The sequence below is a fragment of the Lactuca sativa genome, chromosome 1 (genome assembly GCF_002870075.4).
Source record: "Lactuca sativa cultivar Salinas chromosome 1, Lsat_Salinas_v11, whole genome shotgun sequence".
Classification (NCBI taxonomy): domain Eukaryota; kingdom Viridiplantae; phylum Streptophyta; class Magnoliopsida; order Asterales; family Asteraceae; genus Lactuca; species Lactuca sativa.
The window spans coordinates 33,311,296-33,338,799 of NC_056623.2; the positions used below are offsets into that span (position 1 = coordinate 33,311,296).

The following is a 27,504-nucleotide window of genomic DNA, read 5'->3' on the forward strand; positions in this document are numbered from 1 at the left end:
AAATACCAACAAATATGTATGTAATGAAAGTGAGAAAGGGAGATAAACAAAGCTTTAAAAACCGAGGCAAACTAAGGCGGGTTAATGATCTAGAAAGGTAACCAACTTTAGGGTTTGTTCACATTAAGGTAACAATGTTTTTTTCGTATACATTTGCTAATTGAACTTGTTTGACCTGTTCAAACTTAAGTAATATGACCGGCTATCATAGGTTTAAGTTGATTTGGCACATTACATGGCATTAGTTTATTTTATGTGGCATTAAATGATATTATGTGGCATTATACATACATTATGTGGCACATAACTTGATTTAGATCTGATAAACAACTAATTCCCCCAATTCTTCCATTCTTTCCCCGTTCTATTGATCACCCAGATAGCATAGTCGAAGATCTTCAATCAGTATTCCCCTCCGTTTCTTTCTTCAACTCTATGAATTGTGATTTCATTCATTCTGATAGGTGCATTTTATGCACCGATTTTGCATGTTTATTTCCGTCCTTTCATAGCATTCTACTTCTTAATTCTTGCATTTAGTTGATTATTAGGGCAAATTCATATTTCATTAAGAATGTCTGGTACTTCACTATTTTTTGATTTATTTTGTAGGCATTATGGGGCGTGGAGCTTGGAGCTTAGATGCATGGAGCATGGAGGATGGAGCTTGGAGCTTTGGAGCATGAAGAGAAGATGAACCGGTCATTCCATGGCAGAAAACATGAAGACATAACCCGAGTCATTGTTGCATTAACATCATAGCAAATGACTACGTTTGAAATGAGGTTCTTTTCACACTGACACGGGTCGTGTTTGTCCTTTTATCATCTCATATTTGAGCAACATAACTCGTGGTGAAGCTAGATTGAAGATGGAGCCAACACTGAAGACTTATTTGATTTTTTGCAAAAAGCATGGGCCATGCCAAATACACATGGTCAAGACAAATGGTCATACCAAAAACACATGGGCAAAAGGCATGGCTATGCCAAAAACGCATGGTCTTACGGAATGCACGTGAGAACTTAATAAAACAAAGGAGGTCGACATTTTAGAAGGCATAACGGTTTTTGGAGCAGTTTAGGGCGATCTTGGGCGATTCTAGGAGAATTTTTGGAGCTTATGAGAAGACCTAATCATTGCAAACACTTTTGATTTCATTTTAGTAAGCATTAAACATTTCAATTTCATCTTTATTCTTGTTTGATTTGTTCTTATCCATGTGTGGCTAAGAAACCCTAGTTTCTAGTTCTTGTTCAAAACATGTTGATTGCTTGACTTGAAACATTTGATTTGATGTTTGATTTGTGATTCTATTCTAGTGATTATGTTTTTGTTTAAACTAGAACCCTTAAATTTGATTTGTGTTTGATTGGCCACTTTCATGAATTAAATTTTTGTGTAGTTAATTAACTTTTAGGGCACCTAATCGTTCTATTAAGTTAATAATTGGTAACAAGCAATAAGTTTTCTTATTGTAAAACATATATCACATGTTTTCACACTTCCGAGCGTATGAGAAAAATGAACATTGGTGGGAAGCTTGTACAAAACTTAATGCAGTTTTTCAATACAATCTAAGAGCGTGTTTAGGTTGAATTAGTGAAGCTAGTGTTGGATTAATGTCTAAGTCCATAACTATAATTGGTAAGACTTGACTCGACCCGACATGGTCCATTTGGGTTGCATGGCATCATGCATTTGGATAGACTATAATGAGAGAAATAACACTTAAGATTTGTTAATATATTATAAGTTCTAATATGTTAATAAGATTATTTAATTAGTATTGATCAAGAATTAATCTAGGATTAATTAAGTGATCAAAAGAAGACTAATTAAATATATGGGTTGATTGTGTAAATCATCCATAATGCTTCATGGATTGTCAAGTTGGGCTAAAACCCATAAGATGCTCCATGGATGCTCCATGGTATATTTGAACCCATGGATCCAAGGAAATGGAAAGCCATGACAATTAGGGTTTACCCTAATTGTCACTAACTATATAAGCATCTTATTGTTGACAAAATCAGCACTATGAGTGATAGAAAGGGCTAGCCGATTTCCATGAAGTGTGGATTTCTCTCTAATCTATTCCAAGTGTATTTGGTGTTGTGTGAACCATTTGAGCTGTCACACTTGGGGCACTAGGCACTCAAGCTTCATGAAGACATTCTACATCAAAGAGGTATGTAATTCTAACTTGATATATTCATATAAATCAATGTTATTATGCTAGTTAGGATGAATACCTTGGAAAGTTCATATTTGCATGTGTAATAGAGAAAACATAGATCCAAGGTATTTAGGGTTGCATGTACACTTAGGAGTGTTAGAATGCTCAAAACCCAACAGTGGTATCAAAGCCTAGACTTGCTTTCTCTTATACTTGATGCAAATAGATTTTTCGAAGCCAAGAATCTGTCAGGGCCTAAAACTCGACGAGTTTTGGTAGAAAACTCGACAAGTTCATGTATTAGGAACATTACCATAAGCTGTTTTTCAACTTATAAACTTGTTTTTGATGTGGTAATGTTCAAGCTAATCCAATTTCAAAGATAATTGTCAATAGATTCATGTTTTGTATTAGTTTAAGAGTTATGCTAATTACATGAAAAAGTTTGATGTGAATTATCTTTGTTCATATGAGTTGCTTAGATTAACAGAAAAGTTAATTGATTATGTTTTTTCAATCCATTTTAATCTAAGAGTTGATTCTAAAATGTGTTTTTGTAACTTTCCCTCAAGTTATATGAAAAGTCACATTTAAGATTCATAAAACTCATAAGTATTTCCATAGGTTATGAATAAAGAAAAATCACATTCTTTTAATAGTTTAAATTCTTCCATAACTTGTCCTTAAGTTATGGAACTTGAAGAGTTTTTGGATTAAAACTACTTTAAACACATAAGTTATGGAAATTGAATAGTTTTGAATGGTTTCAAAACTTGCCCTCAAGTTTTGGAATTTTAAAAGTTTTCTCTTATGAATACTTTAATTCCAAGTTAAGCCCTTAGAATTTTATAAGTTAAAATTCAACCCTTATACTTTATAATATTATAAGTTCATAATATATATATATATATATATATATATATATATATATATATATATATATATATATATATATTTATATATATATATATAAGAGTAAAGTCAGTCTTATCGTTAGTAGGCCTCATTCACAAAGTCGGTCTATAAAGGGGTATAAGGTTACTGCCTATAAAATGGCAGTTTAATGGGTGTCCACTCTCACCCACCGCTTCATTGACTGATGGAGGGTCGTTAGCCAAACGGGTAGGAAAAGGACTATAATTCCCCCTTCATTAAAAGTATTAATGATAAATACTAAGTAACTAAACTCTTATTAATACCCAATCTTAGTTACTTAGGAAAATGTGAATAAGGTGCTAACCCATGAAATTACACTTTGCACTTTGTATAAGTCGGTTAGTGGAGCGTGTGTGGTTAACCGGCACACTAACTCGTATTTAACAAGGTATGCAAAGGGTAACTTAATGTTTATCATAATATCGATGGAGCGTATGTGGTTAACCGACACATCGATTGAGGGGTAAACACTTAAGAGTACCAAGTAATTTACATGGTTACTTCACACCTTGTTTTGTGATCCTCGGCATCCCAGTCACAAAACCTAAAGGGCAAACTCGAGACTGAAACATGCCATTGAAAAGTTCAATGAATCTCAAAAGAATCTAGGAGTTTCAAAAACCAATTAAAACCTAATATATATTTCGTTTATCTTGGTGGAAATTGGTGAATCGTCATTCACCTACCTTCAAATATTTTATAGCTTGAATTACGGCATCCCTCTTCCAAGTTATAAAAGTTTTGTATTGGGTCCTAGCCTTAATATTTCATATTGGGTGTTATATTAAAGACTTTAAATCAACTATCTTGAATATCTCCCAAAAGATATCTAGTTCAGGCATCTATGATCTTCCCAAATCTATTGGAACTTCACTTCCTCCACCTCCTCCAATTATTCTCCCTAACCCACAAGTTCAAGGTCACTCAAGCCCTTTTGGAAATGCAAGGTCTAGGTGTGATCACATCTTGGAGATGAAGTCACATATTGACAAGCCGGGAGAGTTGGGTGTCAAAGTCTTGAGAAAGTTGGTGGCTCTACTACTTTCTAAGTCACATAGTGAGTTCCTTTGGGACTCCTATGAAACAGACTATGACAAGACCCTTAATGATCTTATCTATTTTCTAAGATCAACTTCCAAAACTTTATGGACATTGACAATGATGACATTGGATATCCAGTAAAGCTTTCTCTTCCCAATGGAAAGGGATCGGCCATAGTCAACTCGATTGACCAAATGGTAAAGAGAAAAGCTAAGTCTGTGATAGTCCCATTATCAAGGGTCCATATCTTTACATTGCCAAAGAAAGGGGCATTGGTTGCGAAGCAACCAATTTTACCTAAGGATGTTAAAGTCAATAAGTTTGACTCTACTTCAGGTAAAGTCCATTGTCTAACTCTATTAAATTCCTACTTGGAGATTCTTATTACATGATGTGACTGGGTCACATGTTAGTGGTTAAGAATCAAAGGAAAAGTGTAGAAACTTAAAAGAAGTATATACAAATTCTGATCGAGAAGATGGATTTCACTCGCTGGTTCGATGATCAGAATTTTTGGGCTGTTACTTAAGAGTTATGATATATATTGCTTAGGAATATATAACAACAAGTTTTCATATGGATTGTAAGGATAAGTTTTTCCGCAAAGTTTTAAAATAAAAGGTAAAACTTTTGATTTTAGTTATTTTATGTATCCTTACAATGGCGTTTGTGAAAAATTATTGCTTATAAGATTCCACTGATAGCAATATTGGAATGTGAATTTGATTCTTTCATTTGTGGTAATGTCTAAATTTACCAAATAAGGAAAGATTCTCGTCACCCAAGGTTTCAATTGGACCGAGACTTGGAATCATGCAATTTGTATAGCATGATGGATGAGAACTTTCGAGCATTGGAAAATTTAAGACTAACTACTTGTTCACATGGATGTGTGATTCAAGTAAAGGACTAAGGGATCGAGTACACATTCTTGTGCACTGGTTAAGTCCACCACAAAAGATCGATAAGACTATTTGTCTATAGCTCAGTAAATATGGTTATATTTACAAGCTTAAGTGTAATTCTAAGACATTGGAAAAGGTTCCAATGTATGACAGAGCGAATAAGAAGAATCAACTTAGGTAGAAAGATAAAAGTTTCTCAAATCTGAAAAGATGGGAGAGTACTTTAGTATCATGTTTTAAGACCATCTTAATGATTTTGAGACCTTATCACAATTCATCCTCTAAGTGGATTCTGATAGTTAAGAAGAAGAGTTATGAATTGTTGAAGTGGTTAAAACAAGAAGATGATTCATACTTTGTTCCAAAAACAATTCTTAGAGTTATACTCTAAAATTGTAACTTGAGTGACATGTCTTAAAGAAGGTTTAAAACACTTGTCAAATGTAAGAGTAAAAGTTTTCTACTCTTGTACATTTGAAATTGGTAAGTTGTGATGTTTTGGATATAACAAAGACCAACTAAGGCCAATTTTGTGAAGTGTTTATCTTGATTAGAATCCACACAATCTCTTGAATATCTGACAAGAAAGTCTTATATGTCAAGAGGACAGTGGGAGTCTTAAAGGTCTTGAAAGTCTCAAGAACTAATCAAGAATAAATCCTGAAGTTCTTCACTAGCACACGAATTGAGGTTTATAACCTATCGTGTTGACATATTTTGTGCCCATTCCAATTAAAGTTGGCTTTGCATATGAGTTCTTAGAGTTATCAATTGGTTGCACAACAACTTGGAAGCAATGGCAGGCCCTTGAGCTGCCAGATGGCAAGAAATTAAGATTGCGTTCAGTCCATATGAGTTTGGATTTGTCATTATCCTTGTCTTGTGACTATGGTTTTGACAATTCACATGGATAAGAACACATACACCATTAAATCTAAGTGTCATAAGGTTTCTCTCCGATTCATGAAAATGATGGTTAGGAAATACTTTCACTAAGTAGATTTTAGCTAGATAGCAATTGTGATATTTGCATTCTCAAAGTCGTTAGTGGAGCATGTGTGGTTAACCGACATACTAACATGGACTTGCGAGAAGTGGCAAAGGCCTAAACAATCGAGACTATGATTGCGGCATCCCTTTTCATAGGTTTTAAAATTGTTTAGACACACATGTGAGCTATCTAAGATAAGGTTTATGATATTGATAAAGTTTTATCAAAGCAATCTAGTATCAGAAATCTAAACTTTGGTAAGAAAGTCAATAAAGTATTGATTTCTAGAAGTCCAACTGATTTTTGAGTACATGTCAAAGCTAGTGGGAGCATAAGTGTTATGCTAATAAAGGTTGCAAGTTAGCAATGTTAATTATAGAAAACAAAAGGTTTCAATTGTGAAAGAGTTGTTTTGATATAATTAAGGGAGAGGAAATTATACTTCATCTCAAATCTAAAAGCTTAGATTGAGGTTTTAATCGTATTTAGTCAAGTATATATATATATATATATATATATATATATATATATATATATATATATATATATATATATGAATGTTATGTTGGAATGACTCAACATAAGAAAATTCTATATATGGGTCCATTATTTGCGTTCTAAAATTCGATTATGATTACGGCATCCCTTTTCATAATCTGAATTATGAGAACTTGGCAAATTGAAATGGAAATATTATAGCAAAAGACTGGTTTAGTCTTTATGTGAGACATCATGAATCATGTCTCATATGCTTCAGATATAGGATCGATTACATGTGCTATATTCATCCTTTCTAAAAAATTTCAAATGCCTGGGGCATTAAGAATGGAAAAGGTCTAGAACTGGATATGACTAAAAGGATTAAACAATTTTTGAGGACAATCTAAGGTTTAACAAAGATTGGTTAGTCAAAGACAGTTGGAAGTATAGTGTTAATTGTTGGAAGGACCATATTGACATATTCTGAAAAAAGGCAACTCTTATTCAGAAGTGATAGTCAAAAGGGGAATATGGAAATGATCTCATAGGTGGAAGTTGTTCAATAAATCTGTGTAAGATTAGGAAACTTAATGCATGAAGGATGTTTCCAAGGAGTTGATCTCCTTTGGAATGCTCGGTAATGTTTGTTGTCAAGTCTTTGTGACTTGAAGGCGGCTAACCGAGAGGCAACTCGGAGAGTTTTTTCTTTTCATTCTTCTTTTATTTAATTACTTTATTTTTGTTGTGTTGCAATGTTTTTGAGTCTTTTTAGAGTTCCAAAAAAAACTATCTAAAAGATTGAGAGTGAGTCATGTGTTAAAAAAAATAAAAAATAAACGTTTTTGTGAGGTAAAAAAAATGATTTTTTGAGGTTAATAGAAGAAAACTCATGGGCATGTATAAAAAATGCATGGGCTAGGCATAAAACACAAGGCCTGATTTTCTACCCGTGTGTGGCTTTCGAGGTTTCAAAAGAAAAAAAAAATTGCACGGCTAATTGTTAAAAACGCGTGGGCTGAAGCCAAGACTCAAGGGCCATGCTAAAAATGCATGGGTTATACTGAAAAATGCACGGCCTGGGTTCACCCATGCCATTCAATCGCAATTTTGTGAACAAAAGCACAATGTACACGGGGTACTCATAAAAACTCACGGCCCATGCTAAAAAAGCATGGGCTATCATAAAAAAGCACGGTCTGGCTTGGATCATGTGTTTTGTGTCATTCTTCCTCCTCACAACTCGCAACCGTGCACTCTCTCCTCCTAAACACTTATAAACTTTTGACTTTCATCAATCAATCCAACATTAAAGCTCAAAGGTTTTTTGTTTTAAGTTCCTAACTCCATCTTCTTCTTCATCTATGTAGAATTCCCTCCATGAAAGTGTAAAAATCGAATCTTGCATAAAACCCTAGTTTTTTTTCTTTGTAAATTTTGACTTGATTCTTGTATTAGGTTTCAAAATTCTTTTGTAGGGTTTCAAGAGCAAGTTTGGGGTGGTATTTTGGAAAGAATAAGGGAAGCTTTTACCTACGTTTGTGCATTCCACCATTGAAGAGCTCAACTTTTTTTGAGGTTGAAGATGAAGTGAAAAGGTCAAGCACAAATCACAAATTCAAGCATTTGAATGGTACAATCCTTCCATATCTCAAGTTTGATGCACGAATCCTAAGATTGTTTGACTAGAATTGTTGAGAATTCGTTCATATGCTCTATATAGCTATACATTCGTGGTAAGTAGGTTGCCCTACCCTCTCCGAGCATCGAGGACGATGCTTAATCTTAAGCTTGGGGAGGGGTCTTTGTACATTAGGTTCGAGTTGCTAAATGCATTTCATCATTCAAAAAAAATCCAAAAAGATTTTTCTTTTCTTATTTTCAATTTTCGTGCATTCATTTCAAAGCATTAAAAAAAAATCATTTTTTTCTTTTTCTCAATTTCTTTTCATTTTGCATTGTTTATCACAAAAAAAAGAGATGAGGAAAATCTTTACATACATTAGCTCCATGAAGTGGGAAAATGAAAAAATACCGAAGCGACCGGATAGTTACCGGAAGTGTAGAATCAGCTGTCATAACTAGGGGACCTAAACACCGTAATTCGAGACCCCAGTCGTAGATAATAAAAAAAATGGCATACTGAAACGTTTTTGTGGGCGGTAATAACAGCTTTAGGATGATTTGCTTTTGAATATTTAAAAAGAATCTTTATCGACAAATCTGGACCCACAGAACAAGGACCTATTTGTTGACACGCGTTACCCTCGCGGTAATAGAGAGCTTAAGTATCAGATCCACACAGTCAAGAATGAAGGAAGGGTACAACTGTCATATCTATAACCGAAATCAAAATTTCAAGTGCCAAAACGAAGAAATTATCATAAATTCAAAAGTTGGTTGAAGAATTCAAGCTCAAAATGAAGATACAAATCCAAGTTCAATAAAAAATCAAAAGCCGCCTTAAAGTCAAATCTGGCGAATGAAAAACTGTGTGATATGATACTTGTGGCTCTCGAAAAAGTGAAAGCATAGGAGCTGGACCCCTTCGGGTGGGCTCACTGTTTCAGCAAAAGCTGATTCGCCGTGATGGGTTCTTAAGGATGCGTCGATTTTGATTCTTGACTATCTAGTCTTAAGGACATGAGATCCCGAACTATGTTATTTTCGCTCACAAAGCTAATTAAGGTATAAAGTTTAAATAAAACTATGGTTGGGTTATTGGGTTACACCGTTTTGGGTCTTCCTCACTTTGGGAGTCTGTGATATGTGAAAGGTAGCAGGATGGTCGCATAGGTATTAGTGATTGGAGCCCTATTGATGTAAAGTCTGATCGTATAAAAAAAATTAAAAAATTATTTGTGTTTTTGAATTTTTCTTCGGTTCGTTTTTCTTAAGCATCTTTTTGTACATATATCATTTTCATTAGTTTTTATTTTATTACATGCATCCACTCTTAATTCCCTTTAAGTCCTTTTCGTTCCTTCCATTCTTTTCTTCTTAGTTTCTTTTTAGTCGCCTATCGTCTTCTCTAGGGTGATTCTCGATTTTGTTCTTTTTTGAGGACAAGAAAGGTCTAAGCTTGGGGAGGTCTGATAGGTGCATTTTATGCACCGATTTTTCATGTTTATTCTCGTCCTTTCATAGCATTCTACTTCTTAATTCTTGCATTTAGTTGATTATAAGGGCAATTGCACATTTCATTAAGAATGTCTGGTACTTCACTATTTTTTGATTTATTTTGTAGGCATTATGGGGCATGGAGCTTGGAGCTTAGATGCATGGAGTATGGAGGATGGAGCTTGGAGCTATGGAGAATGAAGAGAAGATGAACCGGTCATTCCATGGCAGAAAACATGAAGACATAACCCGAGTAATTGTTGCATTAACATCATAGCAAATGACTACGTTTGAAATACGGTTCTTTTCACACTGATACGGGTCGTGTTTGTCGTTTATCATCTCATATTTGAGCAACATAACTCGTGGTGAAGCTAGATTGAAGATGGAGCCAACACTGAAGACTTATTTGATTTTTAGCAAAAAGCATGGGCCATGCCAAATACACATAGTCAAGACAAATGGTCATACCAAAAACACATGGGCAAAAGGCCTGACCATGCCAAAAACTCATGGTCTTACGGAATGCATGTGAGAACTTAATAAAACAAAGGAGGTCGACATTTTAGAATTATGGAGAGAAAGGATTGATTATGATTTATTAATATATTATGAGAATAATATATTAAAGGAGAAATCATATTGTTTAATTAATATTTGTCAATAATTAATTAAGAATTAATTTTGTGGCTAACAGAGATTAATTGGACTGGAATTGTAATTATAAGATAATTGCAATTGGGCTATGGATTAACTTATAATATAAGGTTGGACGAATTCTATGGGGAAACCCATTAGAAATCGTCCACGGCTTATTAAGGAAGGAGTCCATGGGTTTCTTAGGGCTTAAGCATCCAAATTAGGGTTTCCTTGTTAGATAACCCTAATAGTCTCACTATTTAAGGACCCCTTGGGCACCAAAAACGTGGGCAACTGAATCCTCAGGGTTTCTACACGTTTTTTGGGTGTCTCTTCACTTCTCCTCTTCATCCTCTTGCTCTTGGTGTTTGTGAACCATTAGAGGAGTGACATTTGTGACTCTAAGCCTTCTAAAGTCATTACAAGGAGGATTTGAGATTGTTATTGCTACATAACAATCAAGGTATGATCTAAACCCTAATTCTTATGTTAATATTGATTATCATATGCTAGATCTAGGGTTTAAAGTCTTGGATGAATTGCATGTACAATAGAGAAACCTAGATCCAAGCATTAAGGTTTGCATGAGCACATAGGATGTTCTTATGGCTAAAACCCATCAGTGGTATCAGAGCCTTGATTGGTTTCTATTGTATTGATGCCTTGTATGTTTGTTCAAGCTGTAAAATCGATTTTTGGCCCCCCTGCCTGCTGAACTCGGCGAGTTGGCTCCTGATCGGCGAGTCCATAGAGGAACTCGGCGAGTTCGAGCGTCAAAAGGAGGCAGTTTCGGGATTTCTTTCTGTTTTGGTCATGGATACTAGCCTTAACTGTTTTGGGTCATTAAAATTCGAATTTTAATCATATTTTGAGTGTATCCTTGATTAAACAAAAGACAATTACCAATTGATTAGATAATAACTTCCTTATTTGATTAAAGTTTGATTATTTGTATTAATTGGGTAACTTATCTTGCAAGAAATTGATTTTAAGTCAAATTAGATAATAATTAGATTAATTGTTTAATTTAAGTTATTTGCTATTTGATCCTTGTGTTTTGAAAAGTTTCAAGACTTGCCCTCAAGTTTTGGAATTTAAAAGTTGATTAAAAGATTAATTTAGGAATGTTAAATTCTAAAACCCTAGTATTGTTTTGAAAAGTTCAAATCACACCCTTATGATTTTATTAATTAATTAATGTGTATAATTAAAAGAGTTTTAATAAATCCATAAAAGTTTTGGTTTATAATTTAATTGAATTAAAAGTATAATTATTAAATTTGACCACATAGTATTTTAAAAGTGTAAAATACACCCTATAGTATATATAACATTAAAAGTCTAACATTATATATATATACATATATATATATATATATATATATATATATATATGAGTAAAAGTCAGTCTTACCGTTAGTAGGCCTCATTCACGAAGCCGGTCTATAAGGGGTGTTTAAGGAAATTGCCTATAAAATGGCGATTGAATGGGTATCCACTCTTACCCACCGCACTCTTGACTAGTGGAGGGTCGTTAGCCGAACGGGTAGGATAGGACAGAAACCTTCCATTATAAGTATAATGAAGTACAAAAGTAACTAAATGTTTTACAAATTCTCAATCTTAGTTACTTTAGGCAAAAGTGAATTGATGCAATTCCATGAAATTACACTTTGTACCCTTGCAAAGACGTTAGTGGAGCGTGTGTGGTTAACCGGCACACTAAATGGTTCTAAGCAAAGGTAGCAAAGGGTGACTCAATGTTTGTCATAGTTCGGTGGAGCGTGTGTGGCTTACCGGCACATCGAATAGGTGACTGTAACATGTGGGGGCACCATGTAGATTTGCGTGGTTATTCACACCCGCTTTGTGATCCTCGGCATCCCAGTCACACACTAGAGGTGCATATCAAGATTTAAACATACCATTGAAAAGTTCAATGAATCTCAAAGGATCTAGGAGTTTTCAATACGTTTAAAACTTAATCTGTTTTTTGTTTTTCATGGTGAAAAATTAGTGAATCGTCATTCACTTACCTTCAAATATTCTGCAACTAGATTACGGCATCCCTTTTCTAGGTTGTAGAGTATTGTGTTGGGTCCTAGCCTTAATATCTCATTTGGGTGATTTATTAAGGACTCAATCAATCAACTAACTTGAATTTATTTTCTCCCGTTTTGTAGATGTCAAAGTACGACAATTATGGTCTTCCCAAATCCCGTGGAACAAGCATTCCACATGAAGATGATATTCCACGATTCAATCGAGGAACACAAGAGCATGCTTCACTTCCTCCTCCTCCTCCCGTTGTTCTCCCTAACCCACAAGATCGAAGAATTGAAAGGTTCAATGTCACTAAAGCCCTATTGGAAATGAAACATGAAGATGGTAAACCTGTGTGTGCCCACGTTCTAGGAATAAAATCACACATCGATAGGTTGATAATGTTGGGTGCGTCATTCCCTGATAAGTTGGCTATGAATTGGGTTCTGCAGTCACTCCCTGAATCATATAATGAGTTCAAAAGAAAGTATTATATGATGGATCATGACGAAAACCTCATTGACCTAACTTACATGCTCATTGCTGCTGAATTAGAAATGATTTGGCAATGCAATGGAGCCTATTTGTTGGAAAAGTCAATCAACCATGCTTCCGAGGACGTTCTAGGAGAACCGATCTGCGTTTGCTGCCAAGGGAAATATGAACTTAAAGAAATTCAATAGGCAACGTTTTTCTGAAAATTAAGTTGTTTTTCTGAAAGGGCGTTGGATACAAGTATGCCCTAAGAGCCTGAAGAGTCCAGAGATGGGAGAGTCAAAGAGTATGGTTGTGCTTCAGGTAAAATCCACTATCTAACTCCATTAAGTTCCTATTCGTTGATTCTTAATACATGATGTGATAAGATTGCATTTAAATGTTTTGTAGGATCAGTGAAAAGAGAGGAAGCTTGATGAAAGAGCAAGATGAGTCTAATCACGAAGAAATGGATCTCGATCGCATGGATTTGAAGATTAGATTTTGAGCTTAGAAAGTTATGATAGAGTTGTTAGGAATTTTTTTTCTTTTGACTACATAGTTTTCAGTTGATTTTGCATTGTAAGGACAAATATTTTCCGCTGCTTTTATGAATAAAATAAATTTTGGTTTGACTCATTTATTTATTTATTTATTTCCTTGCAATGAAATCGTTATGAAAAATTGATGTTCGCATATTTCTACAACAAATGGATGTGATTCTTAATTATGTTATTTATGGAAATGTCAATTATTTACCAAATAGGGAGAGTTTCTCATCGCCCAAGTTTCAGTTGGACAGAAACTTGGAATCATGCAACTTGGTTGCACGATGAATGAGAAATTTCATATTTGGAAATTAGACTAATTCGTTGACAAAGTGTCAAGTGAAGGACTAGGAGATCGAGTACACAAAGTTGTGTGTTGATCAAGTCCACCACAAGAGTAACAAAGATATTCGTCATGATTTACTAAAGGTTTAGTAAATATGATTATACTTATAAGATTAAGTGTAATTCTGAAATGATTGAAATAGTTTAAATCAATAGCAAAACGAATAAGAAGAATCAAGTAGGCAGAAAGATAAAAGTTTCTCTATTCTAAGAAGAAGGGAGAGTACCTTTTATTATGTTTTATGATAGGTCTTAATGATTAAGAACCATATCTCAATTGATCCTCTAAATGAGTCTTAGTACAATTGTATGTCTGAGAAGAGAAATCAAGAATTGAAGAAATGGTTAAATCAAGAAATCAATCATACTTCGTTCCAAAACAAGTCTTAAAGTTAAGATTGTGACATTGAGTGACAAGTCTTAAGAAGGTCTATAACATTCATCAAATGTAGAATTTGGAAAAAGGTTTTCTTATTCTTGCACATTTGAAATTGGAAAGTTGTGATGTCTTGGATAAGATAAAGACCAACTAGGACCAATTTATGAAGTGTTTTGTCTTGATAAAAGCTACACTAACTCTTGAATATTTGTTTGTCGAGAAATGTTTATTGAAAAGAGAATCTTATATGTCAAGGAGTCAGTGGGAGTCTTAATGGTCTTGAAAAGTTTAAGAATTAATCAAGAATAAACCTTATCGATCATCACTAGCACACGAGTTGAGGTTTACAACCTATCGTGTTGACATTATCTTGTTTATGTGCCATTCCAATTGAGTTAATTATGCATGTGAGTTCTATGAGTTCTCATTTGAACGCATAAAAGGCAAGCACCTTGATCAATGAAAAGTACATTGATAGGTAAGGGTGAGCTGCTTAACTACTTGGAAGACATGGTGGGCAGCCGTGTTACCATAAGGCAAGAAATCAAGATTGAGAAGGCTCGGTCCATATGAGTTTGAATTTGTCATAAACTTTGGTTTTAAAAAATTCGCATGGATAGGAACACATATACCATTAAAATAGAAGTGTCATAAGATTTCCTCCTTCATTAAAATGACTGTGAGGAAATGCTTTCACTAAGGAAGATTTTAAGAAGATAGTGATTGTGAAATTGTATTCTCGAATTCGATTATGGTTACGGTACCCCTTTCCATGATTCGAATTGTGAGATTTGGCAATTAGTATGAATTGTTTAAGACACACATATGAGCTATCTAAGGCAAAGGTGTATAAGTTTAAGAAGCATTGATAAAATATTATCAAAGCATTGGGTATTAGAAATATAAACTTAAAGAAATTCAATAGGCATTGTTTTTCTAAAAATTAAGTTGTTTCTGAATACGTGTCAAAGCTAGTGGGAGCATAAGTGTTATGCTTATATGATAATAATCATCATGATAGCGGGAGCATAAATGTTGTGCTTGTATGATTATTAAGGCAAGTATTGCAAGTTAGCAATATTAATTATAGAAAACAAGAGTCATACTTTGCAAAGTTGTAAGGGTTGAATAGTTGTTTTTCTATAATTAAGGGAGAGAATATTATGCTTCATTTCAAAACTAAAGGCTTAGGTTAATAAACTTAGTCAAGGATACATAGTGTGTTCTTAAATTTCGATTATGATTACGACATTCCTCCTCATAGTTTGAATTGTGAGAACGTAGCACATAAAATATTATGGCAGAAGATTGATAAAGTATCAAATCTTTATGTAAGACATTATGCATCGTGTCCCATACGCTTCGGGTATAGGATCGATTGCAAATGCTATAATATTTTACCATTCTAAAATTTTCCAAATGTCTAGCGCATTTAGAGGGAAAAAGGACAAGAATCGCCTTTAACTAAGATAATTAAACAACTATCAAAGGACGATCCAAAGCTCGCTGAGGATTGGTTGCTTGTGAGTAGTTGGAAGTATGATATTGGATGGACCATATCGACATTATTATGAATAGATAAGATTCTATTAAGAATGAGTTGTCATAGTATGGAAATGTTTCCATATTGGAAGTTGGATATTGAGAATCTATGTCTAGATTAAAAACTTTTATGCAAAAGGATGTTCAAAGGAATGTACTTTGAGTGAAAGACATCACATCTATGGAATTGTCTTGTAACAATTTCCGATAGAGAGCTTTGTAATTCATTGGCAATGGTCATTGTGACTTTTGTGCTATGACATTACGAAAGGATCATTGCATAAAATGTTAGAATCTAGCATATTCTATAAGTGGCAAGAATTTGATTTTCTTTCACATGTGAAAAAGGATTGGGAGTTGTGAAATGAGTATGATTGGAAATGTGTTCATTTGATCTATTTCATAAAGTAAGAACCGTAGGTAAGCATTGTGTGCATGCTAAGAGCATGGGACAAGTGTAGTAATAATTCAAGTAAGAAGTTGATTACCTGAAACAACAAATAATGAGTAATCGATAGGGTGATAAATAAAAGGTGTTTTATTTATACTCAAAGGTTTGAGGCCATATGGGATTAGTATTATTCTTGGGTTTCACTTTGCATTTTTTGACTTCCTGAATAATTTAATTGGTTCAGAACAGTCAAATTATTTGAACGGGCCACAGTTGTTCATATGTTGGAAGTAGATATGAATGAAGATTGTCGTAAATTGGTGTGTGGATTGTCTAAAGAGTATTAGACATAAGCAAATGTTTGTTGCAACGTTCATGAGTGCTTATGAATATGATTTGAGCATTGGATTAAACCCACGCTCACTTGGATCATTTCATGAATTGTATCACGAGTAATTGGTGAGACGATAACATCTTATATTCTTGAAACCGAGATGTGTGAGTTGTATCTTGCGAATCAGTTGCACATTGATAATATGTAAACGCATCAGTAACTTGGTGTTATAAAACATATTGTTGTGTGTGATTCGCTGAGTGAGTGCAAGCGAGCATTGAATCAAAGTTTATCCGTTCCTTTTATCCAAAGTAGGATAAAAGCGATATCTTTGGGCCCCTCGATGATTTAGTGATGGCACCTAAGAACTTGGCCAAGCCGGGACTAAATTGATGTGTTCAATTGTAGTCTGTTGTCAGTCGTCATAAATCGAGAATCGGGAAACAGTATAGAGAGAATGACTAAGTTCGTGTCTCATATCTATACGATATCTAGAATGGAGGAATATATGATCCCTTATCTAAAGGACATGCGTATCTGATAAGATCAGAGTTGACAGCGGCTTTAGAAAGCTACGATTGCAGATCATGATCTGAAGTCATACACAAAATAGTTATTAGACTTATCCAAGTGGGAGACTGTTGGATTAGTGTCTAAGTCCATAACTATTTTGGTATACACTTGACCCGATGGTGCATGGTCCTTTTGGGTTGCCTTCACCAAAGCAACTTGATAGGATGAATTATGGAGATAAATGATTGATTATGATTTATTAATATATTATGAGAATAATATATTAAAGGAGAAATCAGATTGTTTAATTAATATTAGTCAATAATTAATTAAGAATTAATTTTGTGGCTAAAAGAATTAATTAAACTTAAGGGACTGGAATTGTAATTATAAGATAATTGCAACTGGGCTATGGATTACCTTATAATATAAGGTTGGACGAATTCTATGGGGAAACCTATTAGAAATCGTCCAAGGCTTATTAAGGAAGGAGTCCATGGGTTGCTTAGGGCTTAAGCATCCAAATTAGGGTTTCCTTGTTAGATAACCCTAATAGCCTCACTATTTAAGGACCCCTTGGGCACCAAAAACGTGGGCAACTGAATCCTTAGGGTTTCTACACGTTTTTTGGGTGTCTCTTCTCTTTTCCTATTCATCCTCTTGCTCTTGGTGTTTGTGAACCATTAGAGGAGTGACATTTGTGACTCTAAGCCTTCTAAAGTCATTACAAGGAGGATTTGAGATTGTTATTGCTACATAACAATCAAGGTATGATCTAAACCCTAATTCTTATGTTAATATTGATTATCATATGCTAGATCTAGGGTTTAAAGTCTTGGCTGAATTGCATGTACAATAGAGAAAACTAGATCCAAGCATTAGAGAAATTCCTACTGAAATGCGTTATTTTAAGCAATTTGTTCGATCTCAATCTCAGTAACAATCAGTTAGTGGACAAATACCTACAAGTTTTGGTCACTTAACTAGTCTTCGAGCTCATGATGTATCTGCGAACTATCTGAATGGAAGCATAACAATAACAATTGGAAATGTGTAAGCTAAACAAACATGAGAAACAATGATTTGTTAGTAGAAGTACCTTCTCAAATCGAAAACTTGTTACAACCAATCTCTCGTATAAACAATTGCCAGCACCAATCCCAAACGTCGATGTATTTGAACAAGCACCGATAGGATCCTTCAACGGAATGTTGATATGTGTGGATCTGAAAAATGATTTCCTCCTTGTATTGAGGGTGAATAAGTCACGTAACGTGCCAAATCAACTTAAACCTAAGGTAACGGTCATATTACCTAAATTTGAATAGGTCAAACAAGTTCAATTGACAAATGTATATGAAAAAAAACATCGTTACCTTAATGTGGACAAACCCTAAAGTTTGTTACCTTTCTAGGTCATTAACCTAACTAAGGCCATACTCAATGGGGTTTTGATGGAGAGTTTAAAGAGTCAAAAATGGTGATATGGCATTGAATGGAATAAAGTTAGCATTGTGGATTGAGTTTAATTAATGTGAGGTTTAATCTCCATTCAACTTTGTATGGGAATTGTTTTTTATTTTTTATTATTTATTTATTTATTATTTCTCATTTTAATATAATAATTTATATTGAAAGTAATATTTAATTTTTTTGTAATAAACAAACCATATATATTATTATTATTTAATTTATAATTTATTTTATTTTATATTCAATAATTTAATTTATTAAGTTAATTTATATTTTTTTATTGTAAACAATAAAAAATATATAAAAATATAAAATATCATTTATAAAAAATATAATAAAATGCTGATGTGACAATCTATTGAACTCTTAAGACTTTAATAGATAAAATTATCAAGAAAACTACAAAAATAGTCAATTTCCTTAATTAATTTGTAGAAAATAGCCAAAAAACCCAACATTACAAAAATAACCATCAAAAGCGCAGATGGATTAAGCACATCTGTGATTTTCCCATTTGATCTGCGAATATACAAGTCGGTAAAGTGCTGACGCGCATTATGAGTTGTATGTTTGCAGATGATTTTTTATAGTTTTTTTTTCAGTATAAATACCCTCACACCTGACTAAAATCGCAGATGAACTTAGTCCATCTGCGTTTTCCTCTAAATTTCATCTGTGATTTTGGGGTTTTTCGTTTTTTTTTTATTTATTTTTATTTTTAGTTTGACTACAAAATTGATAGGGTTTGACCACGAAACAACCATATTATATATAAAGTTTTGCAAAATTATCACTTTAGTTGTTATTTCTTTGGAAAATTCGTTTATATAGATATAGTTTATGAGATAATTTTTTGCAAGACTATATATATAATATGGTTGTTTCGTAATCAAAATCATATCAATTTCGTAGTAAAAATTAAAAAAAAAAACAAAAAACCCAAAATCGTAGATGAACTTTAAAGGAAATCGTAGATGGACTAAGTTCATCTGCGATTTTAGTCATGTGTGAGGGTATTTATACTGGAAAAAAAAAACTAAAAAAAACATCTGCAAACGTACAACTCATAATTGGCAGCCTGTGTTTTAACGACTTGTACATTCACATATCAAATGTGGAAATCGTAGATGAGCTTAATCCATTTGAGATTTTGATCGTTATTTTTGTAATGTTGAGTTTTTTTTGCTATTTTCTACAAAATAATTAAAAAAATTCACTATTTTTGTAATTTTTCTCAAAATTATATAGTTAGTGTAATATTGATGTGACAATCTATTAAAACTTTAAAAAGTTTAATGCATTGAAGATGACCTAAATATATCTATTAAATCTATAGATATCCGCTCCAATATCCAAAAACGCCTAGAAAGCCACTTGTGATTCTACTAAATCTATAAATATATGATTCATCATGATGTCCAAGTCATCCGAAATTCCGAATTTATATTGCAAAATCATAAACCTAAAAAAGCAACTATCTTTTTTTGTGTTAAAAGCGACTAAATAGTATCATGTTTGAAACAACTTATACTTTATGCATTAAAATTGTACATTGCACCTATTTCTTCTAAATGAAAGTTCTCAAATAGAAACATACATCTCTCACTACATGATATCCAAGTCATTCCTCAATATTACTCTAGATTACAAAATCCTAAACCTAAAAAGAATGGAATTGTTTATCTTATGCATTTAATCATATGTATTTAATGTGTTTATATTAAATTAAGTCCTTAAATCCAAGGCAATATACATCTCTCCCTATAAAGCAACTAGGTTTCTAGGTTGAAACCACCAAACAAAATAAACCATGTTACAACAACTTATACCATATGCATTAAAAGTTATACATTAGATCAGATTTTGTGAAATTTAACACTAATAGATACTCTATACCCTTATTTCAACGTGGTGAGAGAGAATCAACTGTACCAAGGGCACGACACCTTTACAAAAAGCATTTATGAGTGACACTTTATGGGCCAAATATTCTCAAAAGAACACTATTCGCTTTTTCTAGCATGGGGTCTTTGTGCAAAGAATTAAGGGCCATATAAAGAATTGTAGACTGTAGAACGTGAAGTGGGAAGCACAATTGCCCCTCCTAATAAAAGTTAAATGTTTTTTTTCAGAGATTAAAAAAATATAATCCAGGGAACTATGCATCATCAAGTTGTTAATCATGCATTGTATATTGTACATTGCTCTGGATCCAAGAACTTTGGCTCTATGAAAAATTAATGATTGTATTTTTTTGACCATCCCATTTTGTTTTACAAACAATCGTGTTTGAGATAAGAAAAAAAAAAGTTAGTGTGGTTTACGGAAAAGAGTCATTTTGAAGAAAAAAAAAGCATCAACCATGATATTGATTTTTGTTACTATGGACGTAGTAAAATGGAAAGCTTATATATAATTATATAACTAGAAATTGCTTTTTTTTTCGCTTGGTGGGGACGGATCGGTAATTTCTAATTGCTTTTAACAAACATTAGTTTCAATGTAAGCTCTATGAAGAGAATAATTTGTAAATCTACCCTAATAAATGAAAATGATTTTGCCATATGTCCTCTTCTCATTCATTTGGACACATGATATTTGCTAGAAATTTTAAAATTTTCTATTTTCCACTTGTCATTTTATTGTATTTTTTATTTTATTAAATTAAAACCCACATTTAATATATAAGGTAATATATATGTAAAATATTTATTAGAAAATGGTTTATATATGTAATGTATCTAATGCATTAAAGTCTCATTAATTTTAATAATTCAAAAAATTTCTTATTTTTCTTATAAATTTAAAGTTTTCAAATTGTTAAAATTTTATATTTAATTTTTTTTAAATAAACCCATGTAATACATGGGCCTCACACCTAGTTTTCTATTAAACAATAAACATTTTTCTAAATTTTTAAACAAATATACCATTTACTATAAAAAATTAAAACAAGGACCTTTTATTTAAATTATAAGGACGGTTGTAACAACTTACTTTTACAACACCATACTATATTAATATAAATACGGTTTTACAAAAAGAAAAATCAAAACATTATCATAGTTTATAGCTTTTGATGTTACATCAATATCAACAACTATATCGCAAGTGAAAAGGATTATAAACCTTCTGTTCTCTTGACATCTTTCCCTTCAATATACTTCAGACACTTCGTCTCCTGCTTATATGTATAGCACACACATACGTAAGTTCGAAAACTCGTGAGCTATATGAGTTTGACTCAATAACATACTTTTATATATCTTTGAGAATCTTATAATTGAATGGATGGATGATAGGATGAATTTCTTTATGTTGCAAGAGAAAGATGCTGAAATTGGAAAATGAAAGAAAAACTAATAACTAAAGGGTTTTTGAGCTAACGATAATTAATGGTCTTTTTTATTTGATAGATCATGCGTTCAAGTTTCATTTAAGACATAAATGATGGTTAAAATTTAGATTAGCTTGTCATTAAAAAAAAAGAAAAAAGAAAAAAAAAAAAAAAAAAAAAAAGAAAAAACCCTCATATGATATACCAATTGGGACCTCCTCCACCCCTATTTTGTGTATTAAAAAGTCACAATTACCCTAATCAATGTATCTTCTAAGTTGTATCGTCTATGGGTAATAGATTCTTTTGCGATAAGAAGTTCTAGCTTCTATTGGCAAAAGGAGAAAAGGTTAGATAAGACATTTAACGTTTGTCCCTTTTTTAGATAGTGGCAAACCATATGCCCTGAGAAGTTTGTCATTATCTGCTTAAAATAGCCGTGGGTTTCGACATGTTAGTGTACAAGCATCCATTCACAAGGCACAACAATCATGTTGGTTGAAACTTGAAATAAATAGATAAAGTTATTTTTCAAAAGTAGTTTAAGGGGTGTTTGATAAAAGAATTGAGACATATAAAATTACATATTTCTATTTTGTAGATAATCGATTTAATATTATAACTAATAAAAAATGTATTTGATTTTTTTTTTAATTTGCAAGTTCATAAAAACAATTATCATAATAATTCTTTAAACAGTTAGTTTATATACTTTTGGCTGCTGATGACATTTAAAATTGAAAAAAAAAATCAAAAATTAAGTTAGATGCAATGTGTTAAACACAAAACACCGCAGCATTTAACAAAAACAAATGACTAATCTCATAAAAGTCATTAAGTTTTTAAGAAATATTCGTTTTTATTTTTGGTGTCTTTTGAGTTCACCAAAACCGAAAGTTTACATAAAATTTTTAATTTTGCCATTTTTATCAAATTACCCGGTTACTAACAGGTCATTTACACATGACTTGAAAACTTAAAGATAAAAACGAATATTTTTTGAAAACGTAAAGGTTTTATGACATTAGCCCGCAAATATATATATATATATATATATATATATATATATATATATATATATATATATATATATATATATATATATATATATATATATATAAATGTACTTTAAAAATACTTATCAAATCTCTATATTTATAATATGTATGAAATGTTATTATATAAATTTAAGCATACAAACCATATCCATACATATAAAAAATATATTTTTAAAAGTATAAATATGTTTTAAACATATAAAATACTTATAAATAAATTTAATTGTGCAAAATACTCTTTTTATACCTTTTAAATACATTTATAACTTTAAACATATGTTTTTTATACCTTTAAATATTTTTTATGTATAAATACACATAAGAAGGGTTTTATATGTAATGTGTATATATATAAATATGTTAAATATGTTTAAATTTATAAAAAAATATATTTTCTATATGTTTAAATATATTGTTTTATACATATAAAAATGTTTTTATATTTTTTATATGTATAAATATGTATTAAAATGTTTTATAAATATTTAGATTTATTTATAAATATTCTGTATATTTAAAATGTATTTATATCTTTAAAAATATATTTCTATATTTGAATATATGAGGTTTTATATGAATACATATAAAAACATTTTTATAGATATCGTATACATAAAAATTCGGTAAATATTTTTAAAATACATGTTGATTAAAACCCCGATTAAATCTTTGTATTTTCAGTATAATTGTAATTTATGTTGTTTTTTGTCGCAACAAACGGATAATTGATGAATCGATGCGTAGATAGAGATCCTTAATTGGTCGTGCTCGACTAAGGTCAAACGTCTAATTTGCATCTTGTTGTTTTAGAAAAAAAAATATTAGATATTAGTTAATTAATCACTAATGTAATTCCATTTGAATGTTAAACCTTTATTATAAATACTTATAATTTCTGTTATATTTCTGAATTTATAGAGAAAGATAATTAATGTTTTCGATTCAAATCCTTAAATTTTGTAAATTTTAGTGAAGGTAATTGCCACTGAAATTCATAAATGAAAAAAAAAATGACATAAAATTATACTACTTAATGGAATAATTATGTTACTATTACTTTTAAATCTTTTTATAATTTAAGTTTAATTTACTTAACTTTTCCATTAATTGTAATTTATGTCTAGACAATAATTCAATCAAATTTATCATCAATCTCATTCTTTAGTATTAGCTTGACAAAATTAGTTGACCTCAATGTATAAATATATAATCAACATCAAAAGGCAATTATTGCAATCTATTTATATTTCCAATAAATATAGCTTGACAAAACAAAGTTTTCTTTAATATATGTTTTTAAATGTTCATTAGGGTTTTTATTTTAACCATTTCAACAAAAAGTAACCATTTCAACAAAAAGTAAGAGCTGATTTCAATTTTGATAATTTTAATCAATCACCATGCCAAATATTCATGTATGTGTTCCTTTGAACATTCATTTAATCCTTTTTCCTATAAAAATCATCAAACCTTTTGCCACACAAAAATACATATAAGTTGGCTTTCCTTTACTGTAATAAATTGCTAACATTGTCAATGTATCTTATGACAATCTATCGAGTCTATTATGATGATGTTGTATTTGACACCATTTTATTTTTTAGTAAGATCATAGAATCTGATTTTGATCATCTTTGATGGAATTGCAAGAGCATCATGCCAGCCCACATCCTCCAACATAAAAACTTTTCTTGTTACTTATATTTGAAAAAAAAAATTAATTTGTAGTGTACTACTATTTCATTGCTACTAAATATATAAACAACATAAAATTTACCTTATCACACCCCTGTTACACCCACCAGACGTATCCCCATATTCAAACTATTTTGATTCACTACTTCTCATCCATTCATAAACCAGAAATTTGCAAAATTATCACCATTGTTTCGTCTTTAAAAAGGCTTCCTGATTATAGCAATGCAATTTCAAAGTATAATGCTTTATTATGAAAAAAATAAAAATAAAATGATTTTTGTGTTTATTATCAAAGTTTAGTAGATTTCATTCATTCATTATGTTTTATTACTTTCTTTGTTTTTATTTTATATCCCCTATATCCAATTTTTCTCACAACAACCCAAAAAGAAATTGATAGACATCTTATTATTACCTTATCTATGTAGTCACCATCGTCTTTACCCTTAATTTGAACATTGGAAACATTTGACCAGCCTATTCATCATATAACAACAAATATCATACACATAAGGCAAGGGTAACATCACTAATGATGTATAAAATTAATGATGAAAATCTCTTACCTAGAGTGTTAGAGTGTGAGGTTGGTCTCTCTCTTCAAAGTTGAATCTTAAAACATCCAACTATCAATATAAATAATTATTACACCAAGGAGTGAAATCTCTTTTCTAGGTGCAGGAGATACAAAAAAAATATAGAAACACCATTATATCAAAGCGTAAGAAACGGATATAACATATCTATAGTCTCTTCAAAATATATTTACTTTCTATAGGAAACATAACTAAGAAAAATAAATTTTTACAGTAATATATTTACCATATAGCATGCCTTCCCACCAAATCATCGGATCCTCTTATGATCATTATCGCATAACAGGTAACTTATCCAATTCACAAACGTATGATGAATTTTTTAAAATTGTCTATAACCTACAAATGGGCCATTTCTAATATTAAATATATTGTTATAGTATATATGAATATAATAAAGTAAAAGTACGTACCTCTCCAAATATTATCAAAAAGTTCTCATAAACACCACTACAACAATATGAAAAAACATGCAGAACTGTCAATTTTCCTGCTCAAACTTAATTAGATCCATTCCAAAAGCACACAAAGTAAATAATTTTCAGAGATGTATTCTTGGTTTTCAAGTAATGAGTGGATAAAAAAATACATAAAGATTACAAAACTTATACAATTATACCCAGATTTCAAATCTTTATTTGCAGATTACTTTATAGCAAAATGTGCATATCAGGAGAAAAAACACAAAAAAACTGAAATTAAAAAAAAAAAAACAAAAAACAAATAAACAAAGTAAGAAATTTATAATTAAATTGATCGAATGAGAAAGTGAGAAGGGTTGGAAGAGGAAAGAAATTCAGGTTTACCTCTTCCAATAGAAAGTAGTCGTGCCTATAAAGGAGCAGATTCACACCCATACATAATCAAATTTCTTTCGAACCCCACATCAGAAACCACTGAAACAAAGTAAAAACACAAGCATAAATAATTAGAGTTAAGAGGCTGAGGAACAATTCAATGACGCAACAACAATAAAATCATTGGAAGTTTATGAAAAAAATCCAAAAAAAGGTACAGGCAAGGGTTGAGGATTGACTAATCTATCGTCATGTCTTGAAAAATAAAGTAACCTGATGAGGGACCTTGATACAAACCAACAACTTCAATACCAAAGGCTAGATGATGATGTAAGGCAATACCTGCAACAACCTACCAAAAGATGGTTCAAAAGGGTAGTCTAATAATGAAATAAACATAGGACCATAACAAAAGATTCCTTTTCAACTTGATAAAAAAAAAAACCTAAAAACTGTAATTTAGTCAAAAGAAAATGTAAATAATGTATGTATATGGTATGACATATGTACTATACCTTATAAACAATTATGTGTCAACTGTGCTGCTCTCATTAACACGATTAATCAGTAACTCTATATTGTTCCATTATTGCAAGGATCTTCCAACCTTATTTGTACTGCATGAATAACCAAATAAATAAATCCGTGACCTCAACAAATTAGCAAAAGTTAATGCTACGATAAATCTTATCAATCCTCAAAGCAGTTCTCCATCATTGCTTGATTCTCAGTTGAAAAAAACATGGATTTTGTGTGATGAATTTTCATCTTTTCTATATATCAATTCATTTAAGTCTTTCCACCATTTGATGTATGCAACATGTTAGACATGTCTTGCATCAACATCTTGTTATCTTGTGAACTTAAGTTCTTAGGATTTTGTGGTGGCTCAGAAAGAAACCTGATAATAAAATTGGATAGACATGATAATGAAGTTGCATGTAATATATGTAATGGTCCTGTAATGTTACCAAAAAATATATTTTAGAAGAGCTTAAATATTTGCTAAAACAAACCATAAAAGGAAATAATTTTAGCGACCCACACATTTGCAGCTCAGCAGATACACTTTCCAATATGTTTACTCATTGAGACATTTTGTCAAACACTTTACATTCATAATAGCAAAACCCATATATAAATACCAACACTAAAATGTTAAGCAAGTATTTTGCATGCTAAAGAAGGATTGAATGAGGTTATATAAGTATTAAGAAACTTTGGTGTTAGATGCAGTTAAAAAAAAGGAAGAGAATGGACCAAAATAAAGTAAAAACTGAATAAAGGCAAATCTGATAGAGAAAAGAAACAACGATGAATGTGTGTAGTATGTGGGGGTTGGGTCGTGTTCTACCCTTTTTCACATACCGTTGAGGCCGACCAGCAAGCATCTCTTTCATAATACAAAATTGAGACATTTATACCCCTTTTTTGGAATCAGATATTCAGGATTTTTCTCCTCGGTAATCCGATTGGAATGGGTTTTACTGGTGGTTGCATTGATGAGTGTTGTGGTGGTCAGCATCGATGAGTGGTGGCGGGGATGGACAGCAAGTTAGGGTAAAGAAGGGGATAGTAACGGATGAGAAAGAGATCAATTCAGAAATTACCCTGAAAGTACCAAATTAGTCATCAATTTTTAAACGTAAACCACTTTCAAGGAGAGAGAGAGAGAGAGAGAGAAGAAA

The 27,504-nt window shown here is 31.7% G+C and overlaps 1 long non-coding RNA gene across 13 annotated transcripts; it reads right to left on the bottom strand.

Moving 5' to 3' along the window:
- Positions 1-21,276: 21,276 nt before the first annotated feature.
- LOC111913564 (uncharacterized) lies at positions 21,277-27,504 on the bottom strand. 13 transcript variants are annotated; one of them, XR_002857558.3, is made up of 9 exons: positions 27,185-27,499; positions 26,332-26,433; positions 26,090-26,168; positions 25,826-25,915; positions 25,433-25,469; positions 25,246-25,358; positions 24,990-25,094; positions 24,839-24,900; positions 24,081-24,633 (listed from the first exon to the last, which is right to left on the bottom strand). It is a non-coding gene; the product is annotated as an uncharacterized LOC111913564 (long non-coding RNA). The 13 variants fall into 13 exon arrangements; XR_002857550.3 differs by having other exon boundaries at positions 24,990-25,049; positions 27,185-27,496; XR_006188879.2 differs by having other exon boundaries at positions 24,990-25,358.